Source organism: Nycticebus coucang, chromosome 2 (genome assembly GCF_027406575.1).
Source record: "Nycticebus coucang isolate mNycCou1 chromosome 2, mNycCou1.pri, whole genome shotgun sequence".
Classification (NCBI taxonomy): domain Eukaryota; kingdom Metazoa; phylum Chordata; class Mammalia; order Primates; family Lorisidae; genus Nycticebus; species Nycticebus coucang.
Window position 1 is genome coordinate 114,038,960 of NC_069781.1, and position 12,276 is coordinate 114,051,235.

The following is a 12,276-nucleotide window of genomic DNA, read 5'->3' on the forward strand; positions in this document are numbered from 1 at the left end:
TTCCTGGAGGGCAGAAACACCTCTGTTTGAGAACCACTATTTGGAGGCATGTTGAGTTAATACATCTAATAGCAAATGCTGTGCATGAGAATCCCACTTCTGCTATTTATTTGCTGTGTGACTTTGGGGCAGTCCCTTCTGTGTTTGTGCCTCAGTTTCTCTCATGCTAAAAGACGGGTTCATTAATAGCACCTCCCTGCGGGAGATTCTAGATGAAAGAAGTGGGGTGTTCACCCCAGCGGGAGTCTTCTGGAAGGTTCTCCTTGCCTGCTTTTCAAAGCCCCCACAACAGCCCTGCCCCCTCCCTGCTGGCTGTCTCCCCTCTGGGGCACTAGACTCAGTGGACCACACAGGCAGGCGTTGGGGACGCTTCCTGTGCTGTGGCCAACGGTACCCGCTGTGCCAGGTGGGCCAACGGGAGAAGGCAGCTGGATGGCCCCACTTCCTGCCCCGTTGGAGAGGGCCTCTCATGCCCCCCTTGCCCTCACTCCCAAAATAACCCTCCCCTACTCTGGGAACCAAAGCCACCCGTGCCGGCTGCTGTAGCCTCCACCTTGGGGGATGCAGGACAGGCAGGGCCAGCAGCTGGCAGCCACCACGGTGCCTGCCCCGCTGGGAATGTCCACCCCCTGCTGCAGCCACCTCCGACATTCCAATCCCAAGGGGGGTGATCCGCCACCCTGCAGGGTCCAAGAAATATGAACTCTGTGGCAGCAGGGCCAGCTGGGAGGAGAGGGCTCCTTGGGTGACCTGAAACGCTCTTGGGCCAGAACCCCCAGCTCAAGGCATCCCCAATTTTTACCTCATGTGACTGTTTTAGGGACGGGCTGCTTGCCAGGACAACAGCCCCTGACCTCTGCCCGGGAATAAAGAAGCAGCCGGGAGAGCCAAGGACGGCTGTTCTTTCTCTGCCAATGTGACTGGCACATCCTGGCAGCTGGCACAGAGAGGGCTGTACCCTGAGCTGCCAGGCCTGGCCACTCTGAGGACAAGGCTCCTCAGTGTGAGGGGTGGTTGGGGGTGGCTGTGGTCCCATACGATGCAGTGGCAGAGCCCGTCGGGCAACTGGCACCATGAGGCCTGAGAGCGGGGAGACAAAGGCCAAGTAAGGTCCCAGCTTGGGGTTACCTCAGGCATTTCAGGGCTAGGGGTGCAAGCCTGTGTGACACTATTGGCCCGGGAGAGATCAGTAGAAGAGACTGTGGGACTCAGAGCTTCTCCCCTCCCCCAAGCCTGCCACCGCCTCACAGGGGGCAGTGGGCAGCTGGCGCCAGGTGGGCCTGGGGGTGGGGACAGGACAGAGCCTGCATGTTAAAGACCCCCTGGCTTCCTGCAGCGAACCCAAACTAGCAGAGACAAAATCCTCCCCATCCTGGCCTTCAGGCTAGGCTATAATCGGTCAGGTGTCCACTGATGGGAGAAATGGACAAAGCCTGGCTTAGTTGCCAGGTTAAGTACAGGAGACGCAGTTCAATGCATAACTTTTTAGTATAAGTATGTCCCTTGCAATATTTTGAACATACGTATGCTAAAAATGATTCACTGTGTGTCTGAAATTTATTTACTTATTTATTTATTCTATTTTTTAGAGACACAGTCTCACTTTGTTGCTCTTGGTAGAGTGTCGTGATATTACAGCTCACAGCAACCTCGAACTCTTGGGCTCAAGCGATTCTCTTGCCTTAGCCTCCCAAATAGCTGGGACAACAGGCACCCACTACAGCACCCAACTACTTTTAGAGATGAGGTCTCACTCTGGCTAAGGCTGGTCTTGAACCTGTGAGCTTAGGCAATCCACTTCCCACCGCCTCCCAGAGTGCTAGGATTATAGGCATGAACCACCTTGGCAGGTCAGTATCTGAAATTTAAACCAAACTTGGTTTCCCGCAGTTTTTTTTTTTTTTTTGTAGTGACAGAGTCTCACTGTACTACCCTCAGGTAGAGTGCCGTGGCGTCACACGGCTCACAGCAACCCCCAACTCTTGGGCTTACGCGATTCTCTTGCCTCACCCTCCCGAGCAGCTGGGACTATAGGAGCCCGCCACAACGCCCGGCTATTTTTTTGTTGTTGTTGTTGCAGTTTGGCAGGGGCTGGGTTTGAACCCACCACCCTGGACATATGGGGCCGGGGCCCTACTCACTGAGCCACAGGCGCCGCCTGCAGTTTTATTTGTTTACTCTGCAACTCTAGGCCAGGAGTTCTGGAAGAGGCAAAATTGAGCTCTCCAAATTCTCCAAAATTTGCCCCTTTGCTGGGTCTCTGCCTTGGGGTTGGCCATGCTGTACCTTGGACTCCCTGACCAGAAGCCATGTCAGCCTCACCTATTCACTCGCCCTGTGCGGCCTCTCCCATCTACTTCTACACCCCTGCCAATCTCTGCATCTCATGGGCTCCTTCCCCAGAGACCTCAATGGGGAGGTTCTCCTCTGCTCTGAAGCCAACAGTAGTCACCCATTGCTCCCAAGATAAAGACCAGTTCTCGGGCGGCGCCTGTGGCTCAGTCGGTAAGGCGCCGGCCCCATATGCCGAGGGTGGCAGGTTCAAACCCAGCCCCGGCCAAACTGCAACAAAAAATAAAAATAGCCGGGTGTTGTGGCGGGCGCCTGTAGTCCCAGCTACTCGGGAGGCTGAGGCAAGAGAATCGCTTAAGCCCAGGAGTTGGAGGTTGCTGTGAGCTGTGTGAGGCCACGGCACTCTACCGAGGGCCATAAAGTGAGACTCTGTCTCTACAAAAAAAAAAAAAAAAAAAAGACCAGTTCTCTTCTCCAGTGGGGCTCCAAAGAACTCTACTCCCCTCTGCTGTGGCTTCTGTGAACTGGGCACGGGCCACTGCCTAAATGTAAGTCCCAGTGCTCCTCTGCCCACAGTCTTTGGCAGCTCCCACCTTCCTCAGGGTCAAAGCCCATATCCCACCAGGCCCTGCACACTCTATTCTTTCTCTTCCTCTCCTCCCCCTCTCCCCTTCCTCATTCTGCTCTGGCCACCTGGGCCTCCTTGCTGTGCCAACATGCCAGATGCAGTCTTGCCCCAGGACTTTTGCACAGGCCATTACTGCTGCCTGGCCTGGAGCACACCTACCCTAGAATGCTACACAGTTCAAAGCTTTACCTCCTCCACGTCTTAGCTGAACTCCTGAGTGAGGTATTCCTCATCCACCTTTTTTTTTGAGACAGAGTCTCACCATGTTGCCGTTGGTAGAGTACGGTGGTGTCTCAGCTCACAGCAACCTCAAACTCTTGGGCTTAAGCGATTCTCTTGCCTCAGCCTCCCAAGTAGCTAGGACTACAGGTGCCCACTACAATGATGGTTTTGCCAATTTTAGTAGGGATGGGGGACTCACTCTTGCTCAGGCTGGTCTCAGAATCCTGAGCTCAAGGGATCCTCCTTCCTTAGCCTCCCAAAGTGCTAGGATTACAGGTGTGAGCCACTGCGCCTGGGATTAAATGCATTAATTTTTTTTTTGAGACAGAATTTCCCTCTGTCTCCCTCAGTAGAGTGCTGTGGCATCATAGCTCACAGCAATCTCAAACTCTTGGGCTTAAGTGATCCTCTTGCCTCAGCCTCCCAAGTAGCTGGGACTACAGGCGCCTGTCACAACGCCCGGCTATTTTTAGAGACAAAGTCTTTCTCTGGCTCAGGCTGGTCTCCAACTAGTGAGCTCAGGTAATCCACCCACCTCGGCCTCCCAGAGTGGTAGGATTACATGAGCCACTGTGCCTGGCCTCCTTATTCATCTTAGTTCAAATTCCAAACCACCCCAACACTCCATGTTCCTTTCGTGCCATGCTTTTCTCTACAGCTCACGGTGCCTTCTCATATACTGTGTTATTACTATTTTGAGTTTTGTACATTGTCCATCAGCTCCAAGAAGGTGGGGATTTTCTCTGTGTCTCCAGCTGGGCACACAAAAAGCACTTGATAAACACTTCCTGAATGAATGAACATCACCTGCTACCGCTCTATTTCCCACCTTTTTTTCAAGACTTGCCTGAAGCAGGTGGGCTTGTTTTCCTCCTGTAGGTTTCCTGTCCTGTAGTCTCACCCCCTTTGAACCTATATCCACAGTGCGGCCCAAAAGATTTTCCCCCATGCCCCAAGCTTGGCTCTTGCCAACCTGTCCAGTTTCGTCTCTTCTCCCTGACCACTCTCCCTATTGTCACATTTTACCCTCCAGCTCGTTCTGCATCTTCACACTCTCCATTACTTTTACCTGGAATGCTTCTTTGGTAAATTTACTTGCCTGAACGCTATTCATTTCTCAGGCCTCAGCTTAGACTTCACTACCTCCTGGAGGCCTTCTAGGACTACTCCCAACTTCCTGTGTCCAGCACCTCCTAGGGCCTCACCCATACCTGTGCATCTCCTTACACTTGGAGCTCTAAGAATCCTCTGTTTTCTCCACCTAATCACTATAACCTACACATCTATCAGATAGAGGAGGCCCAGGGCCTAAACACTTTAAGGAATGCATATAAATGTTTTCATTTTAATTTCTGTCGAAACTAGGAGAAATAAATAACTATAATAACACTCAATATATGGCTCGGTGCCTGTGGCTCAAGCGGCTAAGGCACCAGCCACATACACCTGAGCTGGTGGGTTCGAATCCAGCCTGGGGCCCGCCAAACAACAATGATGGCTGCAACCAATGATGGCTGCAACGCCCGGATAGCCGGGCGTTGTGGCGGGCGCCTGGAGTTCCAGCTACTTGGGAGGCAGAGCCAGGAAACTCGCTTGAGCCCAGGAGTTGGAGGTTGCTGTGAGCTGTGGCACTCTACCCAGGGCGACAGCTTGAGGCTCCGTCTCAAGGAAAAAAAAAAACACTCAATATATAACAATGAACTGAGCTGAGATATAGATGCGCTTTGACTTATGGTGGGGCTACATCCCAGTGGAATCATAAAATGAAAATATCATGAGTCAAAAATTCATTTAATTAGGCTCAGTGCTGTAACTCAGTGGTTAGAGCGCCAGCCACATACACTGAGGCTAGTGGGTTCGAACCCAGCCAGGGCCTGCTAAACAACAATGACAACTACAACAAAAAAATAGCCAGGTGTTGTGGCAGGCACCTGTAGTCCCAGCTACTTGGGAGGCTGAGGCAAGAGGAATTGCTTAAGCCCAAGAATTGGAAGTTGCTGTGAGCTGTGACACCACAGCACTCTACTGAGGGCGACAGAGGGGGACTCTGTCTCAGAAAAATAAATAAATAAAAATGAACAAAATAATGGGCTCCATGCCTGTAGCACAGTGGTTATGGCACCAACCATATACACTGAGACTGGCGAGTTCGAACCTGGCCTGGGCCAGCTAACAACAAAAAGTAGCCAGGGGCAGCACCTGTGGCTCAGTGAGTAGGGCGCCAGCCCCATATACCAAGGGTGGCAGGTTCAAACCTGGCCCCAGCCAAACTGCAACAAAAAATAGCTGGGTGTTGTGGTGGGCACCTGTAGTCCCAGCTACTCAGCAGGCTGAGGCAAGAGAATCGCCTAAGCCCAAGAGCTGGAGGTTGCTGTGAGCTGTAACGCCATGGGACTCTACCCAGGGCGACAAAGTGAGACTCTGTCTCTGAAAAATAAAAAATAAAAAAGTAAAAATAGCTGGACGTTCTGGCAGGCACCTGTAGTCCCAGCTACTTGGGAGAATGATGCAAGAGAATGGCTTACGCCCAAGAGTTTGAGGTTGCTGTGAGCTGTGATGTCACAGCACTCTACCGAGGGGGACATAGTGAGACTTTGTCTCAAAAAAAAAAAAATGCATCTAATGCCAGGCACAGTGGCTCACATCTGTAATCCTATCACTTTGGGAGGCTAAGGAAGGAAGATCCTTTGAGCTCAGGAGTCTGAGACCAGCCTGAGCAAGAGTGAATCCCCCATCTCTACTAAAAATAACAAAACTACCCGGGCATTGTGGTAGGTGCCTGTAGTCCCAGCTACTGGAGTGAGGCAAGAGGATCTCTTCAGCCCAAGAGTTTGAGGTTACTATGAGCTAAATTGCAAAGTTGGGCAGTGCCCATAGCTTAGTGGGTAGGGCTCTGGTCACATACACCGAGGCTGGCGGGTTCAGCCCAGGCCAACTAAAACAACAATGATAACTGCAACAACAACAAAAAAATAGCCAGGCATTGTGGCAGGCGCCTGTAGTCTCAGCTACTTGGGAGGCTGAGGCAAGAGAATCACTTAAGCCCAAGAATTGGAGGTTGCTGTGAGTTGTGATGCCACGGCACTCTACCCAGGGCAACAGCTTGAGACTCTTGTCTCAAAAAAATAAAGAAAGAAAAATAAATAAATAAATAAATTGCAAAGTTGGACCATTGTGAGTTGTGGGATGTCTGTATTTGTCTTTATACCAACCTGATGGTGAAAGATTATTTTCAGTATCTTTTTTTTACGGAGGGAGAGGCCCCCAAAGGCAAAAATGCCTCAGGCCCCCAAAAGTCTCAATGCGACTCTGCCAGCTTGTGTCTGTCCCTCCAGTGGACTGTGAGTTCTGGGGAGGCAGATGTTGAGACTAAGTCTCCAGGGCTACCTTGCTCAGGGCTGACACACAGCAAGTGCTTAATAGTCGCTTGTTGAATGAATATCCTGTGAAGCACAGGCCTAGCTAACAGATAATAGGACACGTTTTATAAAGGGACGAATGGACACAGGTAAAGGTTAGAAGACAGCGGGACAACCTGGACCAAGGAGGCATCAATCTGGGACCCGCAGCGCCACCTTGTGGCACAGATCTTCTCCTGCCATTCTCCTACTGTCAGTGGAAAAGAACAGGAGAGTTTTTGGAGCTCTTGCAGTGGGAGAGGTAAAGGTGAGGAGAAAGAAGAGGAGAAGAAGAAGGAGTCAATCTCAAAAGCAGAGACATTGACAACTCTGGGTTCAAACCCTGTGATTGGCAATTTCCAGCTGTGTGACCTGGGGCAAGTTACTCTGCCTCTCTGATCTTCAGTTTCCTCTTCTAGAAAATGGGAGAGAACTAGGAATAGGCCCTAAGGCTGAAAGAAGCCCCTGAGGCTAGGAGGAGACAGAGCCTCCTTAAGGACTATACTGGGGTAGAGAAAAAGACAGGGGCATGGAGTATGGTTGTCAGATTTAACACAAACACAAACAAAACAAAATAAAAAGAACATCCTGGCTTAGCCGGGCATTGTGGCAGGCGCCTGTAGTCCCAGCTACTTGGGAGGCTGAGACAAGAGAATCACTTAAGCCCAAGAGTTTGAGGTTGCTGTGAGCTGTAACGCCATGGCACTCTACTGAGAGCGACATACTGAGACTCTGTCTCAAAAAAAAACAAAAAGAATACCCTGGCTTAACTTAAATTTCAGATCAACGATGAATAATTTTTGCATATATCTCAAATATTTCAAGGAATATACTCATACCAAAATCAAATGTGCTTGTTGTTGACCTGAAAGTAAATTTTTTGTTTGTTTGTTTTGAGACAGAGTCTTATTGTGTTGTCTTTGGTAGAGTTCTGTGGCATCATAGCAACCTCAAACTCTTGGGCTTAAGCAATTCTCTTGCCTCAGCCTCCCAAGTAGCTGGGACTATAGGCACCCACCACAACGCATGGCTATGTTTTTTTGTTGCAGTTGTCATTGTTGTTTTAGCTGGCCCGGGCTGGGTTCGAACCTGCCAGCCTCTGTATGTGGCCCACGCCCTACCTAGTAAGCTACGGGTACTGCCAGACCTGAAAGTAAAATTTAACATGGCATCCTATATTTTATCTGCCAATCCTAGTCTGGGGGACCCTGGGTGGGGTAGACAGGTAAGGCTTCTGGGAGTAGGGGGCAGTGGAGGTTGGACAGGTGGAAGTAAGGTGTCTTACCCTCTCCACCACCCACACTGGCACCTGCGCAGCATAACACACCCTTGCTACTCTTGTCTCCTTCAGCCTACTCTCTCTCTAGCTCTTCCCACTTTCCTAGGTCCAGCTACTTCCTTGGCCCTTTTGCTCCCAAGATGTGGGGCAGAAGCATCAGGACTTTCTTTTCCAAATCATAATTAGGTTATTTGGCACTGAAGGACATGTGGTAGTTGAAGGTTACTGGGCATATCTCCCACTGACCTTGGAGCTCTGTGCCCTTGGATGAGTTCTTTCAACTCTTTGAGCCCTTCCCACCCTCCTCTTGTCTCTCTCCCCTTCCTCATTCTGCTCCAGCGGCCTGGGCCTACCCTCATGCTAGGTGTGGTCCTGCCCCGGGGCCTTTGCTTGGGTTGTGCGCTCTCTCTGGAACACTCTTCCTATATAGCTCATGATTCCCTCTTTATCCTTCACTTCCATACTGAAAAGTCTCTTAGAAACGCCTCCCCTAGATCACCTTATTAAAAGCTGCAGCCTCCACATTTTGATCCCAGAGTCTTTCTTTGCTTTTCTACCACCTGACCAATGAGTAGAAAGTTTACTCAATTATCTTGCATATTATTATCTCTCCCACTGGATAGTGAGTGTCACAAGGGCTGGAATTCTTCTTATGTTTTGCTAACTGATGTGCCTCTGGACCCAGCATAGGAGCTCAATAAATATGGTTGAATCAATGAATACGTAGGAAAAGGTATGTAGCAGAGTCGCGAACTTTTTATCTGTGACAGTTTATGACATTAACCATTTTGGGGTCTCAGACTGTCTTAGGAATCTGACTTGCTGCACATGGTGACTTAAATTTAAACATTCATTTTCTCAGTATGCAAAGCCATATGGTGCTGGGCCCATCATATAGGATGCTGCAGAATTCTAAAACATTCTCAACATTGCAGAAAGTTCTATTGCATAATGCTAGTGTAGACCTTGTCAAAAAAGAAAAAAAGCACTCAGTCAGATACTCAATGTTTTCTATGTTCTCGTTCTGTTTAGAGGTTCCAGAAGCCTCATCCCCAATTCACCTAATTTAGCAGAGGTTGCAAACTGGTGGCCCTGGGGGCCAAATACAGCCCCAGTTGGGTTTTATTTGGTTCAATTGTTTCCTAAGGGCGGGCACTTTTGCAGGCTGAAATTCTGGTGGATCTGCAAATCCCCAGGTCTCTGCCCCACCTCTCTATGTAGGACAGGTTGCTACCCCTCCACAGAGATGTTTACCTTCTGCCTGACTCCTGGGGCCATCTGAGATTAAGATCTTTGTTTACAGACCCAGAGGATAAAGAATTTTTTTTGGTGGGGGGAGAGGTCCAAATGGAGTCCAGTATGCAGTATTTCATGCCTGTAATCCTAGCACTTTGGGAGGCTGAGGCATTCAAGACTAGCCTGGGCAATTTAGCAAAACCCTGTCTCTACAAAAAGGACAATTAGCCAGGTGTGGTAGTGCACACCTGTCGTCCCCAGGCTGAAGCCAGAGGATCGCCTGAGCTCAGAAGTTGGGAATTTGCAGCGAGCTGTGGCGATTCCACTGCAGTATATAGAGCGATACCCTGTCCAAAAAAAAAAAAAAAAGTGTATATACATATATATATATATATATCTCCAAGCGGGAGCAACTTCAGGAAGAGGTTGATCCAAGAGCCAGAGTCTGGGGGGCTGGCTCTGGCTGACCCTCTCTGGATCCCAGTTTCGTTATCTGTAAAATGAGGAGGGTTAGGAAGATGAAGTGGTGGGATGCGGGACCGGGCCAGCAGAAGGCCTCAGTATGTGTTCCCCGCTGTGATTCAAGTCGCTCGTATTGCGGAGCTGGGCAACGATTGCTGGAGTCTTTCAGCCTCAGTTTAGCCTGTGGAGAAATAGGGGGCCAGGAAGACCCCAGAATCCACGTGGTGGGCCGTGATCGCACTAACGTCCCAGGGCTGAGTTCACAGGGTGCGGGCTGGGACTGGGGCAGTCCAGGAATTGTCGTCCCCTCCTCCCCAGTCCAGGGCAGGGCGCCTAGCACCTCCTGGACTCCTCTAAGAGGAGAAGGGGCGGGGTCCGGCTGGGGCGTCCCCCGATCCGATTGGTCTTTAGGCCCGTCACTCTCAGGTGCCCTTGCCCCACGAGGTAAAAGCCCGCCCCGTCCGGGCCACTCTTGGAACTGGTCTTGGAAGTCTTGGCCGCCGCGTCTCGGACGTCCCGCCGACTGTGGTGAGAGGCGGGGGTGCCCCGAATTAGCTGAGGACAGGGTCCGCCGAATCCTGGAGTGCTCCAGGGACAGAGGGGACGGGGAGATCCTTAGCGGAGAGGGGTGTATTTGCCATGCTCTGCGGCCTGGGGAGGGGTCTCCAGTCCGGGCTGACTCACCTCCGCCTCTCCCCCCTGAAAAACTCCAACTTCTGCAACAAGCTCAGACTTTCAAACTTTTTTCTCGTGTGGTGGAACTTTGGAAGGGAACGAATGAGGACAAAACCACTTGCAAATGGGTGCTCTCGGTCCTCCGGCGCTCCAGAGTCCCTCACTTTGCAGCGCGCTTGCTTTTGCAGACGCGGTTTGCGAGCAGCTTCCCTGCGGCTCAGCCCTCCTCTCACCGCCCCGCCCTCCCTGGGTCTTCGGTGCTCCCCCCACCCCCCACCCCCGCCTCCAGGCCTCCCAACTGACTTTGGGGAGGTCTTGGTCAAATCCTGTACGCTCCCCTGGGCGGGTGCGGCCCCGGTATTGCACATGTGAGAAGGCCCCTCCGTTCTCTGCTTCCAGGCTTTTGTCGGGGCTGGGCCTGGGACGTTAGACTCTTGGAATTTTTAAAGTCCCGTTTTAGCGTGCCGAGGCAGCTGCCAGATGGCTGTGTGTCCCTTAACTGGAGAGTCCCCAGCTTTGGGTTTTCCTAAATACCGGAGATTAGGAAGTGGAGGGGGAGGGTCGCTTCAGCTTTAACTAGCTCATGCTCTGGCCACTGGGGTTAGCGGCAGATGGGTCACTGACCCCAAGGGCCTTAATAGCGCACCGACATCTGCAAAAGCCACCCCTGGTTGAACCAGCTGCAGGAGGTATTGGTGGCTAGAGGGGATGTGAGGAAGCTGCCCAAATCCTTATAAGACTTGAGAATCTGTTCTTGGGCGGGTGAGCTCAGGCTCAGAAGAAGGTGAGGGGAATGATAGGGTGTCAGCAGTGATCCTAGGAGTTGGGTGTGTCTTGTCTCCTTACCTGACTTCTTAGTTGGGGAAACTTTGTAACAAGCATTACTGTCTGGCTGCACCCGTTTGTATGGAGAAGCCAAAGTAGGGTGAGATGGTTCTGTTCACTGAGCACCTACTTATATGCCAGGCCCTGAGCTAGCTCCCCTGGTCCAGCATCTCCTTCAGTCCCCAGTGACTCCAAGCTAATGTGAAAGGGTTGTCCCATTTCACACATGTGGCCAGTGAGGCTCTTGGAGGTCTTGTCCTCTAACACCCACACTGCTAGTGAGTTGCAAAGCAGAGATTAAAGACAGGTCTGGACTCCAGGCCCCATGCTCCCCAAACACCATTTTGCTGGGTTTTGCTTAGGGTAGATGTCAAAGCAAGGCCACCAGGAGGCTGGGCTTCCTTCCTCTGGAAGGAAATGTGCAGAATCAAACTCAGGGTTTCTTAGGCTCACACCAGGAAACCGGCCTTTAAGGTGGACACAACATTTAGCCCCTTTTACAGGTGAGATGACTGAGGGTAGTGCAGAGGGTCTCCCTTGCTCAACATCACATGGTATGGGCAGAGCTGAGACTCCTGGCTTCCCTCCAGGAGTCTGGTCTGATGGTGCCATGACCTCCTCATCTCACCTGGCCAGGAAAATGGAGTGCACACTTGAGTCTGACGAGATTGGTCTACGGTGATCTTCCTACCTTTTTAATTTTTATTTATTTATTTATTGCATTTTTTGGCCACGGCTGGGTCTAAACCCACCACCTCTGGCATACAGGGCCGGCACCCTACTCCTTTGAGCCACAGGCGCCACCCCCTACCTTTTTTTAAAAAGCCTAATTTTTTTTTGTTTGTTTGTTTTTTTTGAGGCAGAGTCTCAAGCTGTGGTTCTGGGTAGAGTGCTGTGGCATCATATCTCACAGCACCCTCGAACTCTTGGGCTCGAGCCATCCTCTTGCCTTAGAGTTTTCTTTTTTTTCCACAAAATTATTAAAAGCTTTATTTACGATCGGAATATTTCAACAAAAAAGCAAAAGCAAATGAGCCTGAAAAAGGAACTAAGCTGTTGTCTAGAATGTCCTCAGAACATTCAATACCTCGGTAGAGTTTTCTATTTTTAGTAGAGATGGGGTCTCACTTTTTGCTTAGGCTGGAAAAAGCCTAAGAGTCTCACTGTACCACCCTCGGATAGAGTGCCGTGGCATCACATGGCTCACAGCAACCTCTAACGCTTGGGCTTACTCGATTCTCTTGCCTCAGCCTCCCGAG

General features: G+C 50.9%; 1 protein-coding gene across 4 annotated transcripts in view; it reads left to right on the plus strand.

Moving 5' to 3' along the window:
* The first annotated feature begins 9,979 nt into the window (after window positions 1-9,979).
* Window positions 9,980-12,276, plus strand: part of PLIN3 (perilipin 3) — a 31,587-nt gene continuing 29,290 nt past the window's right edge. For all 4 annotated transcript variants that reach the window (XM_053579331.1, XM_053579349.1, XM_053579342.1 and 1 more), the window contains exon 1: window positions 9,980-10,045. The gene's annotated coding sequence lies outside the window, so the exon portion shown is untranslated. The remainder of the gene's footprint in view (window positions 10,046-12,276) is intronic.